Source organism: Sinocyclocheilus anshuiensis, unplaced genomic scaffold (genome assembly GCF_001515605.1).
Source record: "Sinocyclocheilus anshuiensis isolate Anshui unplaced genomic scaffold, SAMN03320099.WGS_v1.1 scaffold1203, whole genome shotgun sequence".
NCBI lineage: Eukaryota > Metazoa > Chordata > Actinopteri > Cypriniformes > Cyprinidae > Sinocyclocheilus > Sinocyclocheilus anshuiensis.
In genome coordinates, this window is record NW_015539980.1 from 907,652 (window position 1) to 915,592 (window position 7,941).

Sequence of the window (7,941 nt, forward strand, 5' to 3'; positions counted from 1 at the left end):
TCTGCCAATAAGGCCCCCTTCCTTATTGGCAGAAATTGGCCACGTTGTGAAGACACGGAAAAGATTTCCACGGTGCTGCCTGTCTCAACATGGCGTGAAACTTGAAGAGAAAGGGATGAATAGTCAGAGCCCCCTAATCACCTTTACTGAATTAAAACGTCAAGATTATACAAACCAAAGCTACATTTTCTAAAACCGCCAAAAACGCTCTAGGATTCTTTGGTTGTCTGTAGAATACAGACGGTCATGCTACAAGTAAAGCTCTAAGTTTTAAGCTTGGTAACATACATGTTCTCAAAGAGAAGTAGAATTCTCACAGATGTTCCCTTCAAAGAGCGAAGCGAGGAGAATCAGAGGAACGCCTCCTGTCCAAGGGCCCTATCCGCCTGATTGTCCACACTTCTCCATCAATAGAGCCTGTCCTTGGAAATGTCATACAGGGATTTTCCAAAAAAAAAAAAAACACTAAAGTATAGGCCCTATGGTTTCCAGCAAGGAAAACTAAGGAAAAATTACAATTTCACATAAAAATGATGAACAGTTCAAAATCAACACAGACTCGCGTCAGATCATGCCACAGCATGGTTCATTTCTGGATACTTTTATTTCGGCTAACTTATTTTGTTCAAATATTGATTATTTGAACAAAAATTGTATGCACATTGCTGCAGCAATGCCATTTTGGTTTTTATTTTTTCTTTGATTAAAATTATAATGTCCTGTTGCACATGCGCAGTAAAAAAAGACAGAGAATGACTTCAAAAGCGTGACACGCGACAGGACGAATGAATGTCCATTGATAGCTTTAAGACCTTTTTTTTTGCTTGAGACGGCCTCACTATATAATAGCTTTATTTATACAAAGGGAACAAATAACGTGACACCGGGATGGACTCACATGACCATTTCAGCAGCTCCGGTCAAGAGCCTTTAGAAAGCAATGAAAAACACTGCAGTTTATATATGTATAGCGAAGCGATTGATATTTCGGGTCTATTGTATGTCTTCTAAAATAAGTTATTTTTCAAGGAATCAGTTCCTTTTTACAAAACAATAATATTGCATCAAAACTTTGCAAAAAAGTGTACAGTGTTTACAACATTACGTTAAATACATCGAGAGGGAAAGTGTTTTGCTATTTTAAGTAGCCTAGTCTGTTTATAGCAATTTCTGGTACTGTCCATCAGAAAAAGTCCGTACCGCAATGGTGTCGCTTCTGATTAATATGTAGGCGATATAAAGTGATCTTAACATCATAATTTTAATTAATAGCTTTTCTGTTGTTCCGTATTTTAAGTTTTTCTTAACACGTTCGGCTAAAGGACATGCCGGGTTACAGATGCATGTTTGTTATAGCATTTAAAATTCAATCGTTTGTAATGGCCAACAAATTGGTTAATAACGCCGCAGTTGTTTCTCTTTTCACAGCGTAAAATGGCACAAATCAGTATGAAATCGGAGCAAATCAGCTCTCTTTTGTGAAGCTGATTTGCGCGTCAGTCTCACGCACAGAAACACCAACGTTGTATTAGCAGTTAATTTTCAACAGCAAATCAATTTACTTAGTTAACTGTGCCAAAGTCTATAGTTTTAGATCAGATGAAATATATATTAAACGCACAAAGCTTAGATGGAAAAAATCACTTTATTGTCATGTTAAGAAACCTTGTCAGAAACAAGACGGGGACAATTTGTGCTCGAAATTGGCATAGACTGCGATAATGGTTAAGCGCATGTTTATCAAAAGCTTGGAAGTGCTTTCACTTTTCTCCATCTGTAACTGATTAACCCTAACTGCCCTTTATCATGCGCCTAGTTAGAAGATCATGTAGTGACTGAAGTATTCTATGGCTTGTTAACAACAATTAGTGAAGTATAATTATACAATTACTGCAATAAACGTTTCTTTTCCAAAGGGCTACCATTCATTGTTAACATGTAAATACAAAAAGCATGGCGGTAAAAGAGACACACCTGATGTTCTTGAGCTCCAAATGACAGGGTTACCAACAATGTAAACAAGTCAAACAAAACTGTCATCACAATTCAAAGACATTTGAGATAAACTTATAAACTATAAACTATAACATCAGTAAAGCCGTTGCATTATGTTTATGATGCAGGGTTGGTTTTGTATTCTGAAAGATTGTTTTAGTGTTTCCTTTTAATGTTACATTTTTACAGTGAAAACTTACTTGCAATGTGTCCTGCAGGTGATGTACTACATGTCATCAGAGCAAATTTTCCAAACATCAACTTTTCCGAATATTAAAAAACTATATATAGCCTATATTAAATTCAGCAAAGTATAATTCACAAGACTTGGATTTAACGTTTATTTTGTAAAATGCTGATGATCCACATACTGTATTCTGCATTGTTTATTAAATAATAATAATTATTACAAATAGTTAAATGCCGCGCGACAATTTTTTATTTTTTTTTGGTCTGATCAAACATTGTATGTCATGAATTTCTATAGACTAGAGCGCAGGTCTTTGAGAAGTCTTTACTTTGAATTAGACGTGCACGGTCTTGTGTTTAGCTGTGTGCACTAAGGTTACTGGCTAAGGAAAGAAAAACAGAAGGGCACATTTACATTGCTTTGGGTATTCTTATGGGGCTGAAATAAATTAGTGGATAGTAACTTAAAACCCGCGAAGGATGGAAGCAGTGTGAAGCCATTCAATCAGAAACGAAAGACAAAAGACCCCTCACATTGTTAAGCACCACATTTTGTCTATTGGGGCTCTTTGAGTTGCAAATCTTCTGTCATTTAGCCTCCAGGAAAAGCAACAAAATCTGTATAAGAACGAAGACTTGCGAACACTGTTTTTAGTACAAATTTATCAGCGAATATTGACTTTATCGCGCTAAATTAGGCCTATTGATGAAAGTTCTTATCGTAAATTCGTATTCTTTCAAAATACGGGGCTATTCTCATTTCCAAACAAAATTTTTCTTCTATATATATTAGTGAAATATTCTTTCATCTGTCACAAATAATTCATATATTTAAAATAAACCAAATGTATTTTCATTTGTTCTTTGTTCGGTTCATGACAGAGTGGAATCGTTTAGGCTTCTCAAAAATTCAGATATGCGCTTGCTCGAACGAATCTATTTAACCCATAAGTGAGCTAAATATGATAATATCGCTAAAAAAAGAAAAAAAAAACATTATTTTGAAGAAAGTTCTCCGTTAGGGTGCGGGTTAAGGTTAAGTTACGATATTTCTAAACAGCTGTATATAAAAGCAATAGGACTATAAGTATATGCAATGTCCCCAAATATTTAGTAAACTAGTAAAATGTTGCAAATTTTAAAAAGTAAAATGTTCTCACTCAACCTTCTTGAACCCCGACTATTGTGTTAACACCTAGTTAAAACGGCCAAATCAAGTTCAGGTTATGTAAATCTAGCTTTTTGCACAGGTTATTTGGAGGCTTATTTTTTATGAGTTAGTTTACGCATGTATTCACCTGATAAAAAACAATAGACGTCTATTAAATGTCCTCACTAATATAGTTAAACAAACATGTTTAAACATAATTCGTTTTATTTTGTCTTATTTTGATTACTTATTTTTTTGTAAATACATGTCTAGGTAGCTTAAGAATGCTAGCCAACACTGAACAACAAGACAACGCAAAAAGCCACACAGATGAGTCGCGTGGGTGGCATGGAATGTCCCTCCAGAGAAAATTAGTATGAAATCTGCAATTTGTTGGTGTCAGCGTTCGGTGTGCTTGCAGCACCATATGCTACGCTGCGACTTACTATTGAAACTATTCGTCCCTGGTTTCACGGTTCATCCTCCGGTTCCGCACAGCAGAGGTCTCAATGAGCGAACAAAGTGACAATTTACCTCTCTAATAAGCATATCGTCATGGTGACTGGTATCCCACTGCGGTCATTCTCAATCGTCTTCAATAAACTACTTTTGCAAACTGCACCATTTGTGGGTCCATGTAAAAACTGGATCTCAACGTCATATAGCCACTTTTGGTAAGACTGGTCTTTTTTTTTTTCTTATTAAGAGTGTTCAGCTTTACTACTAGGGGCAGGGGCATGGCAACACGGAAACACCATAAGAAACATTTTGGGCTCCCCAAAGTACATTTCAGTTAACAGTTCTTAAAAGAACCACTTTTTCTTAGTGTGAATAACATTTTTTAAAGAACATTTGTTCACTATAAAGAAAATGGAAAGGTTCATTGGATATTAAAGTTTCTTCGTGGAACCATAGATGCCAATAAAGAAGCTTTATTTTTAATAGTGTAGAAAGGCTGCATTTTACCAAAAGCATTGTAAGATCGTAGAATCATTGCCCCCAATGGTCTTTACGAGAAACGAGAAGCTCACATATTGCTTTTGAGAAACACAGCCCAGCGCTACACCGCTTGTGGTGTCGTTGTCCAAGGTACTGAAATCAGTTAGGCTATATTTGAGCTAGACAAAATGTATACAGCTAGTCCTTCCACAACTCATTTGATTGATTTGTATTCAGACTCCAATGTATGTATGTATGTGTGTGTGTGTGTGTGTGTGTGTGTTTAACCCTTGTATGGTGTTCGGGTCTGTGGGACCCGTTTTCACTTTTTATCAAAAGAAAAATAATACTATTAATTATTTTTTTCAAACTCAGACTCATTGGCCTTGGCTCATTTTCTGTGAAGAACATTTATCAGAACAAATGTTCAATGCTTAATTAAAAATAATTCGTATGTGTAAGGTATGCGCTCATGTTTGTCATAAGATGAAATTCGTGTGTTTGTGTTTGTGTTTGTGTATGTGTGTGTGTGTGTGTGTGTGTGTGTGTTTACTAAAATCCGAAACCGAAAAGTGCAGGCTACCTCTTGTTTTTTTTTGTTTTTTTTTGCAGTTTGGACGTAATGTCTAAAAAAATTAGAATTCTCACAGATGTTCCCTTCAAACAGCAGAGCGAGGAGAATCAGAGGAACGCCTCCTCGAGGGCCCTATCCGCCTGATTTTCCACACTTCCCCATCAATAGAGTGGGTCCTTGAGAAAGTCTTTGACTTAGCGTTAGGCTAACTGTGCACTATATGCATTCACTGTAGGACATAGTCTTTTACTACACTTTGTACTTGCACTCTTTTACAAATTACTCAGCATTTAGGCTATGCATAATAATAAATTTAATCATTTAATATAGCATATGTCCTATAATTTAACGTCTGCCTTCATCTCGCCAGGTCTACAAAAATGTGCATATTTTGGAGGAAAACAGAATTCCACTTAAAAATTATTATAGACCTGTCTATCATAACAAACAGACTATATGACAAATTTCGTGCAGTTATAAAATGAGAAAGATTGTGATGTTGACTTAAAGGGGTCATATGACGTTGCTAAAAAAGAACATTATTTTGTGTATTTGGTGTAATAAAATGTTTAAGGTTCAAAAAACACATTATTTTCCACATACTGTACATTATTGTTTCTCCTCTATGCCCCACCTTTCTGAAACGCTTTTACAAAGCTCATTGGTCTGAAAAGCCAGGTATAAGCTGATTGGCCAGCTATCCAGTGCGTTGTGATTGGCCGAATACATCAGGCGTGTGACGGAAATGTTATGCCCTTACCATACTGTGATGCCGTGTCACAGCGCAAAGAGACAAAAACAATAAAACCTATTATAAACAAGGCATTTGTTGCATCCAGTGGGGACATAATTACGGATTATAATGACTTATACTGTCTTTTTACACGTTACGTTGCATTGCGCCACGTAAACATTTAGCATTATTTATATTATAACAGCCGGCATTGTAGGCTACTCTCCCAGGATCAGGAAACGGTCCTCATCCTCCCTAAAATGCGCTGCACACATATGAATATTCGGTTTGTCAGCAACAATACTACAGCCAGAATAAAAGTTACACCTTCTTTCTTTGCGTGAACATTTGGGTGGTGTTGTGCAAATCTTCCCACACAGTGACGTAGACATGTGGGGGAGTGTTTAAACGAGCTGTTTTAGGAGGGCTTAGAGTCTTAACTTTTATAAAGAATATCTCTTTGGGTTTGAGACTTTAGTCTTTGCAACTTTAGGGATCTTATCTATTCACGAACATCTTGTAACACCCCAACGAGAAAAGAAAACTTGAAATCGCATCATATGACCCCTTTAAGACACAGGACACGCAACAGGATAAATGGCAATGTATAGCCTTATATGACTCTTTTTCTTTCCTTTCTTCTTCTTCTTCTTCTTCTTCTTTCTAAATCTAATTGATTACTAAATTATAGTCTAATAGAGATAACTCTACATTTTTAGAAATAAAATATACTGTAGGCCTACTGATTTGTCTGTGCGTATTGATTATGTTGCTACAGAAAATCACTTTAGCAAGTAGGCCTAAATCTCAGATTAAATTGCGTGTAATGCGCCGAATAATTGTTTCAAAACGCTGCAGTACTGTCCTGCAAAGTAGCGCGAAATCGGTATGAAATTGGAGCACAGCAGTTAGGTACATGGTGGATGGATTCACTCCTTTGTGCTTCGTCGATGCTGTTTATCATGCTGTTTTCACGCTTAAATTTAACATGTTGCAGCACATTAGCCCTTTAATTTAGCCACCACATTCTGAAGAAAATCTGTTTTCTCTGCTCACAATTAGGTCCTGTACGTTAAATTGAAGCCAGACAAACACAATTCAAAGATTTAAAAATGCAAAAAATAATAATAATAATAAAAAAAAAAACTTTTGTAGACACTCTACAAATGCGCTAAATATGTTTTGGTCTCTTAGGTCGCACAATGCCCTCTGATTAACAATTAACCACATTAACTACATCTTATTAATACTGACACTGTGGGCTGATGTTAAAACTCAGCAAAATAGAAAAAAAAAACAGACTCGTTAACTGATATGAATATAAATACATGCAATATAAATACAGCACTACAAAAGAAACAACAAATACAGACAATATACAATTATATATATATATGTATAGACATATGGGTGTGCACCTTAAATTTGAATATTTAGCCTACATTACACTTTCTAGTCATCTTTATTATTTCTTTATATCTTTCTTTACTCTATTTTGAAAATATGATATAGGCCTACTGAACGAATTTAGCTTATGCAAAAGATAATGGCCTGTCTTCGGGAATTCTGAATGTCACGGAACGGGTCAACCAAGAGCGAAACAAATCGGAGAACCGCCTTTACTATTCAGAGGTTAGAAAGAAAAGAAAAAAACTAAATGAAACAAATGGCTTCCCGCAAAGTTCAACAAAATACCCAACTTGATACCAACTATATTTAACAACTACAATTTGACATATTTAATTTGTGTCACTGTAAAATGCCACGCGTCCGTCCTGTTTGTATTGGGCTAATCAAACATGTTCTATAATGAATTTCTATAGACTGCAAGTTATTCAGAAGGCTTTGGTTCAGGTGCACAATGCCCTGTGTTTGGTTGTGTGGACTGAGATCTCGGTCTCAAAGGAAAAGAGAGGGACATTAACATTGCTTTAGGTTTTCTCAAGGTCTGAAATGAACTAGTGGAAAGTAACTTTAAAACTCCATGAAGGATGAACCCTTTGTAAAGCCTTTCAATGAGAAACACAAGAGCTTAACAAAAGACGGGCCCCCTCATTGTGAAGCACTAAATCCTGTCTATGGATGCGCCTTGAATTGCAAAACATCTGCCATTTACTCGTCAGAACTTGCGACTCATTTGTATAAGAATAAACGACTTGTGTACACTGCTTTCGTTTGAACGCAAAATAAGACAAGGAATCAAACATGGTTTCTTGCCATTACATCATGGACAAAAAATGTCCATGTTTCTCTGTGTTTGTACTTATCTTTAATTTCAAATATGAAACTCTCTCTTTTGGAAGATCCACAAACCTACCGTCTTTCTCCAATAGCTACAGCTCTATTTTCGTCTCAATATTT

The 7,941-nt window shown here is 36.0% G+C and overlaps 1 protein-coding gene across 1 annotated transcript in view; it reads right to left on the minus strand.

Moving 5' to 3' along the window:
• The window catches only part of LOC107687146 (transcription factor HES-4-like), a 9,993-nt gene extending 2,052 nt beyond the window's left edge, over positions 1 to 7,941 (minus strand). The window contains exon 1 of the mRNA XM_016484375.1: positions 7,898 to 7,941. The gene's annotated coding sequence lies outside the window, so the exon portion shown is untranslated. The remainder of the gene's footprint in view (positions 1 to 7,897) is intronic.